This window comes from Haliotis rubra, unplaced genomic scaffold (assembly GCF_003918875.1).
Source record: "Haliotis rubra isolate DU_JTF1 unplaced genomic scaffold, ASM391887v1 Scf114, whole genome shotgun sequence".
Lineage (NCBI taxonomy): Eukaryota > Metazoa > Mollusca > Gastropoda > Lepetellida > Haliotidae > Haliotis > Haliotis rubra.
The window spans coordinates 1,982,774-2,000,436 of NW_025765048.1; the positions used below are offsets into that span (position 1 = coordinate 1,982,774).

General features: G+C 39.5%; 1 protein-coding gene across 3 annotated transcripts in view; it reads left to right on the forward strand.

Annotated features, from left to right (window-relative positions):
- Positions 1 to 17,663, forward strand: part of LOC124253056 (hemicentin-1-like) — a 123,463-nt gene that overhangs the window by 27,036 nt on the left and 78,764 nt on the right. For 2 of the 3 annotated variants that reach the window (XR_006892082.1, XM_046686779.1), the window contains exon 2: positions 1,856 to 1,933. The gene's annotated coding sequence lies outside the window, so the exon portion shown is untranslated. Of the gene's footprint in view, positions 1 to 1,849; positions 1,934 to 17,663 lie in introns of all 3 variants that reach the window. The other variant, XM_046686797.1, reaches the window with a different exon arrangement.

Consider the following 17,663-nt stretch of genomic DNA (forward strand, 5'->3'; position numbering starts at 1 on the left):
CCAACTAACAATAATCATAAAACATTCAGTTTCAGTTTAAATACAACAGAACACTTTTTGTTTCTTGGAAATAATTTATTACAGGGTGGAGTTACCAGTAAGTGAGGGAAGAATTCAAGAAACATTTTTGTCTTATTCGTCATCAAACTTGCATGTTTTGTCAGATTAGATATTTAAATGCCAAGTTTGACCCTTATTATCTCCCTGTTATAAATATTCTTTGTTTTTTCCAAACTGTTTCCACTCCTAAATTATTGTAATCAGCCAAATCTCGCAGAAACTATTTATTACAATTTTCTGTCTCATGCAAGGAGACAGACTATGGCAAAGCCTTTATTCCCTTATCTGTGGAATTTGTGGGTTTATAGCATTATACACAAGCTCCATGATGAAACGGAGGAGGGGATCATTTAGCGAGGCGTATTTACAGGTTTTACATACACTTTATGTTGGACTCGGCAGACGGCCCCAGACTTCTTGTTGAAGAGCTGTGATAAGCAAAGGAACACAAATGTCATCGTTTACAAGACAAAAACTGGGAACAGTAATTTATTCCCAGTTGCATGTTAATGTTTACGTTTATTTTCTGCCTCGGCCATGAATATTTTATTGTAATTGCAATAAAAGCTTTTTGAGGGGATGATTGCCGGACAGATTTTCATGGGTTCGGAAAACGGATTATGACCCTTAATAGATCCCTATCTTTTAAATATTTTGGCAAATTACATGCAGAGACATTAAGAAGAAAAGTTAATGGAGAGGTACCTGTATGTTTCATTACAAAATGAGGAATTTTACGTCTGCTCTCTCTGTCTGGTCCGTATCAATTTCATCATGCATTTAGTTTATGTAACCTCCCTTTGTGGAAAGTTTTCTGTTTGTACTTTGAATTGGATACATTCTGAATATAAGAGATGTTTTGTTGCTTGTTGTACTGCCAGCTTTGCCTACATTGTGCTGAATCAGGGCCAAAATAAACTTGCAGGTAATATAAAGCTCAGGAAAACAACAAATTTGTTTGTTTGTATTTCCATCAGCTAATGGGATGTCAACAACTGGCAAGAGGAAGTATCCACATTGATCACTCTTCCAAAACAATGGATTTCTGCACAAGGGAGACAAGACCAGATACTTGGTTTAATGTAGGCTTGTCAACGAGTATTTTGTCTGATTCCCACACAAGGGAGACACGGCACATCTGATAATGTGTTTCTGTAGTTAGTCTGCCCTAAGGCTCTATGTGGAGTTATGTCCCTTACCCATGCCAGTATCTGCTGTAGGTTCTAATCCCAGAGTCATCCTAATTACACAGCTAGATCTGTCAGCACCCATGCTGCAGGGTTTAAGCCAAGCGGTAGAAGCTGACAGACTGTTGTATATTAAACTTCAAAGCAATGATTCACCCACATGGCCAGGAATGGCCCAGTCACCTGAGAAAGTGGTAACTTTGTTCAATCATTTCATTCAACATTCACAGTCATAAAATTACCAAGGACATTCAGCTTTTTATTCACCAACTCTTTCATGTTCATGTTCACATTCATTCTCTAATCTACATTAATTCATTCATTTCCATTCAACATGATCTGTTAATTCTATTAGTAGTGTATACACATACATTCTGTAAAGCCAAATATAGTTTTCAGATTTCCTACATTTGTGTTCCCAATCATTTCCCATGAAAAGAGGTGAAACTATATAAATACTGCCATAAATACATCAGTGTCAGGTCAATTTTCTTCTCTTATTTCACCATAATCCTTGACAATCACACATCACTGTCACCCTGTTCTCAATGCTCAGCCTTCCTGCTAGTTTCCACACAACTATCTAAAGCCTGTTTTCTGTGTTTCAGAACTCCAGAGTGGCTGTTCCTGTGTTTCTTGGATATTGTACTGTGACTCGTGGACTATCAACTTCTTATTGGGCTGAGGTAAGACATTAACTTCATTTGCTAGTATCTTTCTTGTCAGTGTTTCTGGATTCTGGAAGGAGGTTGATAAGTACATCATGGATGAATATTCATCGTTTAAGTACAATCTGAATCATGTGTTGCTTTGTGTTGATAACAATGTATCCAAGGAGGAAAGAAGCAGTGAAAGTATTCAACATTTGCTTGTCCTGCTCGAGGCCCGAGTTTGGTTCCTGCCATGTGTGATGTTCTTTCTAGTAGTTGGCCATCTTTACACCATATTCACTCACTATCTAGGAGGCTGAAAGGTTTCTAGTCCATCTGTGGGACACCTCATGAGCCATGTTGGGGGCAGTTGAATAGCCTAGAGGTTACAGCGCTTGCTTGTCTTCCTGACGAACAAGTTTGATTCCCCACATGGATATGATGTGTACAGTCTAATCTGCTGTGCCAAACCATGATATTTCTGGAATGTTGTAAAAATACACTCACTCACTCACTCATGAGGCTTGTGTGGCTTGTCACTTTTTAACCTTTCCCATTATGCATCAATTTATGAGGAAAATGACAGACATAGTATCGAAATGTTACCAGAAAACAACCTTTTCCCCAATTTGCCTATATATGTATGTATATATAGGCAAAGACTATATATGTTCCTGACCCTCACCCGATCCCCGTCAAGTGACTTGTGTCCTCTCCAAGTCCTGTGGCTGTCTCACGGATGCTGATCACTGCTGCAGTCGGATCTGTTCACAGTAACACAGCAGCAGACGCCTAGCAGCTAGGCAGAATCAAGGTGTATCTTCTCCAGCAACCATAACATGACTCATCTTAATCCAGGACAAAAGTTATGCAAGAACTTTTTATGTAGTTTCATTTTGATGTCCAGGATTGCAAATGGTGTTACTTAGTCTTGAACATACACTGGAATTCACCTTTCATGTCACACGTTGATGCTTGATTGAATTACCCAGCCTTTTATAGGGCACTCCTTGCATGTTTTAAAGTGTGAGATATTTTTGTATGTAGAGGGAGTTTATATTAGAGGCCGATCTTCTATGAAACAGCTGTTCATGTCCATGCAAAAAGGGAGATTTCTGGTTCATACTAACACTTTCTTTTCATGTGTGAAATATCTATAAGCAGCTTTCATAATTAATGCTAGCTGCTAGGTCGTGACAAGTTCGTTTTTGAAAGGGCAAGTAGAGGGCCAGGTACTTGTTAATTTTTTCTCTCCTATAATCATTTTACAGCTATCAAATTGCTAATGTTTGGAAGCTAAGAATTATGTCGAAGTTATGTCAGTAAAATACTCACTTGCCGCAGACCGTCCAAGACAACCTTTTTTTGTTCAGGGTTATCAACTTTTAAAACATCTATATCTGATGTATTTGCTGAATGTTTTGGTGTCACTTTAACATCACAGGCTGTCTTACATTTTTTATCGTGCCCTGCTATCTCTAAAGACATTGTTATGATCAAGTGTTATAGCCTGACCCACAATTTCTGAAAACATTGGTGTGGTCAGCCTCACCTGGACAAGCCAATCTGACCAGTAGGAGTTTATCAATTAGACAACTCGCATCACAGCTGTTTGCCATTCCTGTATGTACATTGTTATACATCAAGCAAGATCAGGTAAATTAATATAATGTCACTCGATCACCACTGATAGTCTCTCAGTTGACAGAGTCAGTTTCAATAACATGCTGGTGTCATACCTGTTACGTAATCATCTTGTCTCAATATCGGACTATGGTGTTGATCGTAATTGGTAAAAACTTGGCAAGAATGCTGGTCTCACATTTGTTTATTTAAAAAGTCTTCATACCACACCTTAACATGCCAATAAATCTGGGAAAGAGACTTTCCAAACCATGGCGATGTTGTAGTGATGTGCCCGCCATTAGAGTATGTATACCAAACAACTTGAATTCAAGTAGTTCCAGGAAGAGAATAACATGGATTTTGGATCTGATTACATGTTCCTGTATATTTGGTGTTACTTCATCAAGGAAAGGAACAAGTTATGGAAAGGAACAAGTTATGTAGATATCAGTGTTCTTCGGCTGTTGATGTTACGTAATGATTTAGATCATAATCAAGTATGAGAGGAAATAACTGAGCATCATTAATTAACATCAGCTATTTTGTTTGCATAAAAGATACAAGACCGTGTAAATGTTACTGGTTCCCACAAATCTTGATTCAATGGTATATAGATGATGGAGGTCAGGTCAGCCTCTGTTGGAAATAGCTAATAACTCGGACAGACCTGCAACACTGGCGCGAATACTGGACAGTATTTTCAACTGAGTAAACTCATTGCCGACTGGCACCATATTTATCATCAAATCACTGCATGCAGGAAGATAACTTGCTCGAGATTCCTGTGGCATTATGGTCAAATTGATAATATTTTGTATTATTTATGTCAGCTGACACCATGTTTTATGAATACATGGCATGTTTTATGGATAGCCATGTTTTACATTTTGTTACTATAAAAAAGTGTATTATTAACAAAAATGTATTCAAGTGTGCTCAAAATATTTCCTCACCTCTTTATGCCATTTAACCAAGTAACCAATCAGACTGTGGCCCTCCTTCAGTTGTGTTATAGCACCCATGCAATATAGCCCCAGGATACACTAGAGTGCCTATATTGCTCTATATCACCCCATATGTTTAAGCAGGTCACTGGAATAGAACCAAATCTTAGCATTAAGTCCTTTTACCTCCTCTTTTCATGTTATAAATTCAAATAAATCATATTTTTTCCCTGCAAAATGATATGGTAGCAAGTGAAATGAATTTTGCTCTCCACAAACGTTTTTCCCCCGAGCTGCGAGTAGGCTTTATGGGCAGTCATGAGATGGGATAGAGAGCTACTGCATGTCCCTTGTCAATTGTCCTGGCCTAACGCAGCAGTAAATTCTCAAGTGGTAGGCAAAGAAATGTCACTTACTACTGTGACGAGTGTTGACACAATCTTCCATATGTGTGAAGCAAATAATAACGCCAGGAAAGACTACTTGATAAATCCACCATACCTTTTTCTACAAGTTGTATTGAGATTGTGGCCAAGTGTTAACACAGCGATAGGACTGTTGTTATCAATATTTGACAATGTTTGTTTAGGGAAGGGCAATGATATTTGGTAATGCTGTTATGATTCACAGTGGAGAATTTCTTCCACTTACACAGGAAATGATGATTTAAGGGGCAATGTATTATTCAATAAACATTTTGATGAGGTGTTCTCCGAGTGTTTGCCCCCCAAGAAGAGGAGCAGGGACAACTGTCCCTCCTTCTGCAAGTTTCATGAGGAAGATGGATATTTATGTGCTGGTCATTTAATAGTGGAGTATTTTCTTTTAATCAGAACTTTTTAGCTGTTAAATAATGGGGTTTTATTGTGATGATTTGTATTTGTCAGTGTATGAATTATTTGTGTAAGTTATGATTAAAATGAATTGTGCATTAACCTTTTCTGTAATGCTAAATAAGAATGTAACTGTAACACATTGTTGATACAGCCAGCAAATATGCCACCTACTTCTGGACATTTTTGGTTTCTGAAGACCTTATGGAAAAAAATTGAAATATACAAAAAGATGCCAGTCAACATGACAGCAGAAGCCACCATTATTGAAGTTGACTGTACTACTTTCCCATAAACTAGCATCCACTGTTTGATGTCGTGCACAGGTAAACACGGCCTCTGCTGTACTCTCACGCACGGCCGACACTTCCTTACACAATGAGATAACAAGCGTGACATGGTGTATGGAGACTGTGAAGGCACTGTGGGTGGGGCACCAGCCCGGGCTATACCCCATGTTCTCACACATCGTTTTTTGTGTCGGACAGATGATCAAGACACCTGTTTTTTGGCCTTTGTTGAATGTTCTTATTAATGCTTTGTGCTCTGTTTGTAGGACATGCTCTCATGTATGTCTTTCTTTGTTACGGCTGTTGTTTTCTTACATTCCTTCATACAAGTATCGTGAGGGTAATTTGGTCGAAGGTCTCATAGATAGTTAACCTTGGAAATCAAACTGTTTCTTTTTTGTTAGTTTGTTAGAAACTAAACTATGACAACAAATGAAGGAAATTTCATTGTTGGAAGTTCAGGTAATAGTTCAAAATATCACTGTGTAAACCCTCGGACTGTGATTTACTATTTTGAAGACTTGAATAATCATATTTTCAACATAACACACTGATAAAAAGTAATCACTTCTGGGTGTGTGTTTGTCCTAATGGAGAAATACTTGTTTTCTTTGTTTAAACTCTTCAAGGTTTTTGCTCTTTTTGTTGAGATATTTTTGGTTTTTTATGATCCCATAAAACATGTAATGAGAACAGAACCACATTTATAACAGCAGGATCTAGGGGAATAACAAGAATTCCAGATTGTTATGTTCCTCAGTTAGTATATAGATTGCTCTTTCTCCGATTCCTTACATACCAGATTTCATCAACTTTCTTTTGCTAGGAAAATGATTCATTGTTTGTCAGATATGCACAGGCAGCAAAGATCTGTACCAGGTCGTCCTGGCCCCACAGTGGTGTACTAAGGTACAGTAGGCTACACTGAGTTCTGTGTAGTCATACAAACTCACACGCACACCCACACCCACACGCACATGCACACACACACACACACAATTGCACTCATGTTGCGGCTCTACCCATGTTGTGTCCAGAGGTGCAAAGTTCTCAAAAGATGTACCACAACATTACAAGTGAACTTACTCTCAGATTCCTGAGTATCTATTGTGCCACTCATTCAGGACAGGCCATTTTCTTACCATCATGTTTACTTTCACAGTTGTTTGCTCATAAACCAACAATGACAGGCCCACACTCATTCATATAAATGATTCTATTGCTATGTCTACCTTCAAGACTAGAAACTATGAATTTTTGTACCTCCAATAGTGAAGATTATTCCCATTTTTTTACCTCCTTTCCAAGAGAGTTCCTGCTGATCTTGCACCTGTGTCTACACCTGGAAATATTGTTATCTACACCTAACAATCAGTTAGAACGTTTAATGTGTGTGTTCATGTCTCAGGCGTACAAGAATATGTGTTCAAGGCTGGTGAAGTGTTTGACCTCTGGGTACATCATTACAAGGAAAAAGACTAGTTTTCTTGACTTCAGCGCTATTTGATCAACTCGAAACCCACTCGAGACTACAGAGATGCTGCTACATTAATTTTGTATGCCACTTGATACTCCGATATCTTGCAATATCACAGGGGATGGCAGAAACATAAGGAAAAAGGGTGCCCTGGTTTTCTAAGAATTCCAACATTTAATTGCAGGAGTTTAGCAGTAGTTTTATTGGTTTTGACAAAATAGTCTGTGTAGGCTTCTGTGAACTAGTCTTTGTAGGTTTTGACAAACTAGTCTGTGTAGGTAGTGGATATGAAAACAAAATTCTTTTGAGAGAGACAACATACATTAGATTATCTGCTGTTGATCATGATAGTCTTTGAGAAACTTTGTTGTTCAGTAATGGATTATGTTGAAGACATATGATCTGTCATGGTTCACATTTATGATTCCAATGTCAATGTTTTAAAAACTAGCTCTGTATTGGAGAGCTTTATAAGGCCATCCATTTGTTTGGATGTTTAAATGTTTTTTTGCAGTAATTCTTGTTTGCTCTAAGATTTTTAATAGTATTAGATAAATACATCTACATTCTTGAAGGTAGAAGTGTCTGGGGTTTTTTCCCAGCTAAATACATCCTAACTGTGAATATATATGTTATGATGAAAAAGGCATGTCTAACTATTGATCCCTCTGTCCTAACCAGATCAGGCCATGATTACTCCTGTGTTTTAGACTAATTTCAGAACACATGAAATGTAGCAGTTTTTGTGCTGAAACTTTATGTATTCAAAGCACTTCATAGTGAATGCCACATAAAAAAGATTATAATAGGTTCCCTATGAAGCAGACTTTGGTTTACATTTCACCTTAGAAAAAAATCTATGTTGTAAATGTGTTTTTCAGAGATAATGAACATTCACTTCACATTGGTTCAAGAGGAAGGCTTTTGTTTATCACTTATTACATGCTGAAAGATCATTAAATATATAGGAACAGTCTTTATGTTTGACAAGGCCATGTTACAGCTGCAGTAAGGAGTGAGAGGGTGAAATGTGTTCCACCTGTCTCAGATAGCCCTACGGAGAACCTAGCATGGTGATACTCACCTCCAGAGTATTCAGTACACAGTTCTTCCACCTAAATGTGGTCGCTCTTCTCTGAAGAGCTCTGTAATGTTCATAAGGTTAGATGCTTTAACACTCCACTTCATATTTTACGTCTTACCTCTGATTTTCTTGGCTGAAGAGTGTTAAATTCTTTAGGATTTGAGTACAGGCATGGTGTCTCAGAAACCCTATTGGATTGCGGTTGATATGGAGGGTTTGTCACAATTAGAGGAACAAGCTCCTTCAGCCATCCCCTCAATCCACATGGAAGTGGTTAAGTGAATATCACCGTGTAAACAAGCACAAGCCTATGTAACAACCAACACATGATGCAGTTTGATGAAGTCTGCTGGTAGATGGTAAACAGAACAGGGACCTGTCATGCTGTTAGATTTCTTTGTTTTGGTTCTTTCTTTCTGCCCATATATACCAGACCCACCATAAATGCACCCTGTCACCTCCTTCCTTCACCAACCAGGCTTTGTTCTTACCTCATTTCAAGGCCCTGTCTTGGACAAAGGAGGTTGAAAATATTACTCTTTTGCTAATTGAACAGGTGGCCCAGTTGCCTAAGACTCCAGAGGCTGCTAGACAGAGTTGTGTCCCCTAGCCATGCCAGGACCTGCTGATTGTGGATTCAAAATCCTAGATTCAGCCCAATTATGAACTTTGGTTTGTGATCAGCATACCATGTCCATTGATTTCACTATAGGGATAATGTGTTACCTGACACATTATGTTATCAGGTTTCCAATGCTGTTCAAACTCCTTCACATTGTGGATTAAATAGTCAAAATGGCTTTCATGCTTTTCTGAACCCTGATTGTGCAGAATGTTTCCATTGAGGCTATTGGTTCCTCTGGTCTGAGCGGGCTGGGAGAGGGGGCTGGAAGAGCTGGGGAGAGAGGACTGGCAGAGCCTGCCTGGAAGAGCTGGCTGGAAGAGTGGGCTGGGAGAGAGCCCTGGGAGAGAGGGCTGGAAGAGAGGGGCTGGAAGAGCTGGCAGAGCCGCCTGGGAGAGAGCGCTGGCTGGAAGAGAGAGAGGGCTGGCAGAGCCTGGGAGAGGGAAGAAGCGGGCTGGAAGAGAGGCCCTGGGAGAGAGAGGGCTGGAAGAGAGGACTGGCAGAGCCGCCTGGAAGAGCGGGCTGGAAGAGAGGACTGGCAGAGCCGCCTGGAAGAGTGGGCTGGAAGAGAGGGCTGGGAGAGGGGGGCTGGGAGAGGGGACTGGAAGAGCGGGCTGGGAACTTCTTGACCAGGTCTATGTCCACAAAAGTTGTATGAAGTTATGACAATGACCATCCAAAGGACTGAGTTCCTACTATAGAGGAGGGTTTCCATAGGCTAAATCTGATAAAACCATGTTAATGGCTGACTTTTATTGGCTCTCTCACAGAAACCTTTATCAGGAGCAACATGTTCCTGGCAAGACTATAACAATAAAATTTATATTCATAACCACATCTGAATTTAACCATGTTGAGAGATTTGTTTATAGAGATCATGACCTGTAGGAAGAAATCATCTAAATATATGTCCAGCTTGAGTTATGACTGACTGACTGACTGACTGACTGACTGACTGACTGACTGACTGACTGACTGACTGACTGACTGACTGACTGACTGACTGACTGACTCACTGACTCACTCACTCACTCACTCACTCACTCACTCACTCACTCACTCACTCACTCACTCACTCACTCACTCACTCTCACTCACTCACTCACTCACTCACACTCACTCACTCACTCACTCACTCACTCACTCTCACAGTTATTTTATCATGAGCAAGACTCGAATAAGGCCACCCAACCCAACAAACAAACACCTACTAACAAACAAACGACAAACTCCAACCAGCCAATCACTGCAAAGAAGTGTGTGAAAATGTAAGTGTATTTTAAATTGATCTGTTCTGTCTCCTTGTTTTTGTGGATGTGAAAGTTGATTCTGTTTGACATCATCTCCACTCAATCAGTTTTACAAAATAACAACATTTGTTAATAGATTTGGTTTGGGATGAAGTTGGGGCGTTTTTTCCCAGAATTGTTATCTGGTGATAAACATGCACAGGAATCACAGATCATTTTCTGATGTGATGGTTGTGACTTTGTGAAATAACTGAAAGGTGTACTAAATGACATTGAAATATGTTTATATAAACTGTGGCTCGGGTGCAGATCAAGAGAACCATTTCCGCGTAAATAATCGTTTATGAAACACAGCAGGTACATGAGGGATAAATGCTTCTCTTGATTGTAACAGTCCCTCGTGTCAGACATATAATCTTATATATGGGGCAAAAATATCACAAATGTTTGCATCTAATGCACTTGTATAAATGGTGGAGTGATATGCCTTTGATGCAGGAGAAAATGTAATTCAGCAAGTATCCGACTCGCTATGTCTGCTGTAGGCTGATACTGCCACCGCACAGCAGCATCACAGCATGCAGGTTGCAGTGGAATTGACATCACTGGCACAAATTAAGTTTTAATGGACCTTTTGGGAGTCTAAAAAAGCAGTTGTGTCATAGCTGAATGTTTTTCTTCATTTTCTATCCTGTCTGAGTGAAAGAAGTAGCACTATATTTTCGTCAATGACTGTGAGGTTGGACCTGTTTGTTGGAACCATGGCTATCATGAGGTTGTCAGGTCATAGCATGACTTATTTATCCGAAACATCTCTGATTGGAGCTATCTCTACATGTTGTTTACATCCTTCTATAATGTCATGGTCGACTATCTCTTCATATAGTCGAGTTTGAATCCCTATGTGGGTTTGCAGCCCATGTATGATGTCATGGCACGATGTAACTGTAATATACATTGTAATCCAATGTTACATTGTAGGTCATGTTCCTCTAGTTCATGAGGGATCAGTGGTACCTGAGGTTACAGAATGTAAAGATGGGAATCAGTCATCTATTCAGTATTAAGATCTCACAGACAAATAATATATGAAGATAATGAAGATATTTTGAACACAAGTGCAATCCAATATTTACAGTATTGAAGATCGGAATGATGGCATCTTGATTGTAATTTGCTAGACATTTGAGAATACTTACAGTGGAGTACTCCAGCTTTGTTATCTAATTAAATGTAAAGATGTGAACTCTATTAACATTAGGGAGCCAAGATCTGGCTGATATTTCTAGACAATATGGACCAAGTGCCCTTTCTTATCATGACAATGTGTTAGTGTGCGATATCAGAAATTGGTTGTGAATTACAGTATGGTAGAGCTGAATCTTGCATATTTTCACGGGCAACAGGAAATGCTGCCATTTGGAGCAACATCATGATAACATGGTTGATTTGTTGTGAGACAATACTCGGAATTAGCTTCACACTTCATTAAACTATCCAGCCTCTCAAGTTGGTGGCAATTAATCAATTAAGACTGCACCTCATGGAGTCAAGGGACATTGGTGGTTTCGATTCATAGAAACCAACATTGATTTCCTTATACAGCAGTGGCATTGAACAATGGCTGTGGATTGGATATGGCTAGTAATGGACATCCCTCGGTTAACTGTAGAATTCTCAATATTAGAAATATTGGCTATCAATATCAGGAATGTGATGAGTTTATGATTTTGACAACACCAATTGCCTGTAATGGTATTTCACAATCTGCCTGGGATCTTGTGACCTTGGAGAGGAATATCCCTTAGCTCTTGTGTGTCAAGCAGTGGGAAGGTTTTATTCTGTTTTTAGTAATAATCCAGCAGCATCATGGTAGGGTACCCCACACATGTATACCTGTGAGGAACCATGACCAGGAAACGTTTTGGCTACCTTGCTACCCAACTGCCGTTGTGTCAGAGAACCCAGTAGACTGGGTGTTCATTGCCACACCTGGTACACAATACGTGATGGTTGCAGTATGTTCAGGTAACAAAGGAATTAACTAATGGTAACACCTGAATGACATAATATTTTAAGTGGTAATTTAGTGACAGTGGAGAAATGTGTTGCAGGGGTGAGTCAATAACAATGACGAGCTGCGGGTGTTTGTGAGGTGACGTTTATTCCAACATCATATATATATATATATATATATATCCATTATTCAATTGATCAGTCAATCACCCTGTAATATAAGAAAGAATGCTATACATTAATCTAAACATGCAACAAGTACGTTACACATAACTAGTTCATATTATTCTTATTACCACTAATGTATAAAACACTACATAAATGCTTTAATGGTTGTAATTGAACATGCAAACTTAAATTATCATAGAGGTGATATTTAAATCACACATAGGTAATTACATACATGATAAAAGATAATGTGTACATACCCTGTGGGTGACACCAGGGTGTGTCTATATACCCACACTAGAATTCTGGGTGATTGCATTCCTAAAACAAATAGTAAGTACAATATTTGAATATGTTTGAATATGTTCAACATTGCATTCAAACTACCAATCAAATCATGCTCTCACACATACATACATTTAGACATCTTATATTGCTAGATTAAAAGGTACATTGGCTACTTGATAGAAAATATTAATATTTACAACACTTTATATTATTTATAACATATTTAATGGATAGGTTGAGATTCTATTTAGGTAAATATAAAGTAAATGTCTAACCTGATCTTTGCTGAGTGGCTCGTCCTGTGCAGAGTTGTTAGCAGTGTGACTAGAAAGTGTGCAGCTGCTATGGAGGAAAGAAGAAGAAGAAGCTATGGAGGAAAGCTGTAGTTATATAATGTTAATCTAATAGGAAGCTGGGGGCTATTGTATTGAAAGCTAGACTGTTGAGGCCCTAAACAGACCAACCGCTTGGATAAGTAACCCAAGCTTTATAAACTAATGAACACAAAAACAACTTGAAATGATAGGTATAAAACTTTATTGCTAAAACTATAAACACAATCTCCTGTTACAAATGTCCCATGAGTGAGTGGGAGATTCTCTTCAGATCCATCTCTCCCCCTACCATCAAGATGGTGATGACACTGTGCCCATCTTCTAATTACCTGGGAAATGAAATGAAATCTATTTTTGCAAATCAGTAAATGTCCCAAATACGTGTTTCCACTGACTGGTTTCCGATTGTCCATGATGTTGAAGCCCTTCTTGTCAGTCAACAGAGGTCCCCCTTACACCATACCAGGGATTCTATTTGCATGGTTTGGAGTCAAAAGTCTTATTTTCATTGAGGTCAAGGGGTTGGCTGGATTGTCGTCCCAACAATTGAAATTGGTTTCAAGCAATTTGCCAATTTGTCGTATTCTCCAATCAAAGAGAGCTAATCGCTGCAAGCCCTGATGTTAGTGGAGTGTCACCAAGTGGACTTGTGTCTTCTCTCAAGATGGGGCTCTCCAGGCAAACACTAGTCGGGGTTGTCTCATAATCTGTAAAGAAAATTGAAAAGACAAATTTTGTTGTGTCTGAACATATTATTCATGCTGATTCTTAAATCCACTCTGCAATTTGTCAGTAATCTACTAATTTTAGGTCTTTGCTGAAACTAATTGTTGTTTGATCTAATAATTTTGAATTGGATCCGATTCATTATGTATTGTACCAGATTTTTGTTGTCATTACAGAAGCATTCTCTGTTACTCACAGTTTATTGAGAGTTTATGGAAGTGAATGTAACATATGTTATATTTGGAATTACACTTTCTCACTATAAAGCTGACTTTGAGTGCTGGCGATTAGGTGCCTGACTCTGAGGGTGTGGGTTCAAATCCAGAATAGAACTGAACCCAACAAAAGTACTTGAATCTGTACTTAAGGAGAAAGTGTAATCCCAAGTATAGCGTATGTTACGGTTTATGGAAGTGTTCTCTGTTACTCCTCTATTACTGAAGGGTTATTGAGGAGTTGTTTAAGGTAGCCCAGTGGTTATAGTGGTTATATATCCTGGTTATAGCAATATAACATCATGTTCCTGGTGCATCTTAGACCAGGATGTTAGGTCTGTTGTAGACTAATGCTTAGTCTCTGAATATATATAAGTTTGATAGTAACAAACAAGCCCATTTAAATTGAAAAGGAGCCCTAGGGAGACCTGAACCTGAGGAAATCTAGACTTGCTTTATTTAGGGCTTTAGCACTGCAGAGAGGGCTTGGCAGTAGGGAAAATAATGTGGTTCAGGGACTGTGAGACAGACCAGGTCTGTTGTAGCCTGTGTTTCATTCAGATAATCAACTGTTGTGTTGTCTCACCAAGTGAACCGATAACCAATGCACCAATGTGGATTCCTAATGTGATGTCCCAGCTTCCTGCTTGTCATCAACAAAATGTTGGGTGTGGCCAGACTCTGTACCATTGTCCCCAGTAAACATGGCATGCTGCGTATAGTATAGATCACCGATTTGTCTCATTCAGAGTTTATAATGTACCATATTGCTAGCATATTTGTGAGCCCAGAGAAAAAACCCTTTTAGTGCTTGAAATGATCCCCAAAGGCATGGGGCATAAAGGCATGACAGTGAAGCAGTGAGAACATGCCTCCAGCGTTCCATGTTGAGTGAGGCTAATTAACCAGAAGGCCACGGCCCCTTTGATCTGGACCAGCCTGATCCCCTTATCACACCTTGGAGTGACTTGATCTCTGTAGAGTGGACTCTCAATAAAACCCTAGGTGTCCCAGGACTTCACTGGTCAGGTAGTGGTCACCAGGAGGATTAGTCAGGGACATTTGGAATGGCTACTGTCTGGAGAAACATCTTAAGAGAAAAGCGCTGATTAAGCGATATGCTTCAAGTTTTGTCTTGAGTCCTGGAAGGGACATAGTGTATATTGGATTAGAGAGATGGGGGACTGGGAGCTTGATCTTGTCAGTGATGAAAGTTCAGGAAGGACGAGTGCCATTTCCTTGTGGACTGGCTTGCCCCATGTTGGCTTGTATCAGACCCACTGTAACCCTGATCACTGACATAGTAATGTGTTACGGAGTATGTAGGAATAACAAGGCTTTATGGATGATCAACTTCTTTATTTTACAATGGCGACGTTTCGGTATAGATACTTATACCGTTTTCAAGCATGTAAACGGTGTAAGTATATATTTTGAAACGTCGTTATTGTACAATAGATACGTTCATCATCCATAAAGACTTGTTATTCCTATTGCTTACAACTTTTAGAATGCCTCTCAAACAGTACACAGTATGTGTTACTACTGCTTTCCTTTACTTAAGAAATAAAGAATCAATTGTACACCAAAATTACTTTGTTAACAATCAAAAAGTGTTTGTAACTGGTATCTCAGAATAGTGCCCTCAATGAAGATTCTTCAACAAAAACTACCTCCTGCATCAAATGCCATGCTTGTGGAGCCCCTGGTTGGTGGCCACTATCTTGACATGGCTGGAAACTGTTGGGCTGCCGAAGTTACTCACTCATTCTCTCCAAACATCTGTCACTGCCCTTGTTGTAACGAAGTACTTCAGATAGAAGCAGTTGTACAATCAGAGGACTCCCTCCTTATCCCCACCACTCCCCCTCCTCCCATTGTGAAGCAGCAGCAGCCCTTGGAACCCTCGTCCTGTTATTTAGAGACTATGTGAGTTATGGCCTCCGAATGTTTGGAGAGGATGGAACTGTGGGAATCCTTCAGCCACTTGTTGCTGTGGTTGCCTTTACCATACATCTTGTAGTAACAGGGAAGAGCCCAGATGAAAAGCACACATATTGGATTTTAATAATATAAAATGACGAAAAACTCTCACTCACTCACTCACTCACTCACTCACTCACTCACTCACTCACTCACTCACTCACTCACTCACTCACTCACTCACTCACTCACTCACTCACTCACTCACTCACTCACTCACTCACTCACTCACTCACTCACTCACTCACTCACTCACTCACTGGTTGTTTCTCTGTAGTGGGTGAGACTGTCGTATGCTCGTTTTGGGGGTTATTCCAGGTTTACTTAACACTGTACATGATTTTTCAGTCAGAATTATGATTACCTGTTTCCAGCCCAGGATTGTCTGCAGAGTCCTAGTTGTTAGTATCCTATATCTAGACATGTAATAAGATAACCAATCATATTCTCTCTAATCAGTCATTTCAAGCAATCAATGAGTTTGATTGGATATAACACTCTCTATCCACCATCCATCACGTACTAGTTATTGGGTTTATTACACTTGGATGTGCAACATCCATCATCATGGTTTGAGAAGCTGACCCAAACTACACAAATATGAAATGTTTGCAGTGGTTAGTTATTGAAACAAATGACCAGTAATTCAGCGTCCAGTGGCGGCATGTGAAATGATGAATGGAGTACCAGAACCACAAGTAGTATTCTAGGTGGCAAGCAGGACCTTATTGCCGAGTTTCCGTTAGATTGACCAGCATTTCATAGCCTGGCAGTATTCGGAGATGGATATTACGTACATATACTGCACCTTGTGTGTAGACAGATATCTCCTACTAGTCTGCAGAAAAGTCTGTCAGTAATGGAAAAAATGTTTTAGGAGTTCTCTAAAATTGGCAGGTGAAATTTAAGTCATCAGATAACCCAAAGCAGGAGTATTTTCTTTATGGCCTAAAATCTGTTTGCTATTTCCTACTACAACACATTATTCCTTTACAATGTGCCAGGTATGTAGTGTTTGGACAAGCCATGTTCTGTGTGGATGCACACACGTTTTACACTAAGTGCAATGTCTTCTGGGAAGACCCCTGGAATGGCTGTAAAGGTCTTGTGCTGTACTGCTTCAGGTATGTAGATTATCATTTTCTAGTTTAATATCAAGATGTTTTTAAGACAATAACATCCTGTACGTTTCCCCTTCCCTGCATCCATGTTGTAGGTCATTACTCAGTTAGGTTCATATCCACATGTATGTGACTCAAGTTCGTGAGTGAGTGAGGAAGGTTTCATACTCTTGTAACGAGGTGGTTTCCAAACCGGAATGCAGACGTTAACCCAGAAATCAGTTCACTGAGGATAACGTGTCAAGTAAGTAAGTTACCCCCATAATAAAGATGTTCAACAAAAGCTATGTAAACATCCAGTTTTAGGTTTACGATCAAACATGCATATATGAAATGCCAGTGCAAAAGAATAAGTGGTCTTGACTAGCTCCAGAGAAAAAGAATTCATTTGGTGTCAAGAGAATAATAACTGGAATTATTCAAATGGACCACTGAAAACCAGTGGTGACACCAGGTGTTCCTGAACAGGGTCCCACCAGGAGCAGCCATCATTCACACATCTCACTCTATCTTTCATGTAAGTGCAGGATACTGTCACTGACAATTGTCTTGAAGGAGGCCTGTCTCTGTTCTTGAATGGAGAATGTGTTTGACTTTAGTGTTTACAAATCCAAATCCCACTTGGCAGTAGATAAAACACAAGTTGGGTGGAAACAGGCATAGACTCACCATCTTGGTGCTGTTACATTGATACAGCCAGGTCTCCAGAACTGTTCCATCCAGAACGAGTACATAGATACAGTATGACATCCTTGTGTTGTGGACATGTATTATCATCCACTGGAACA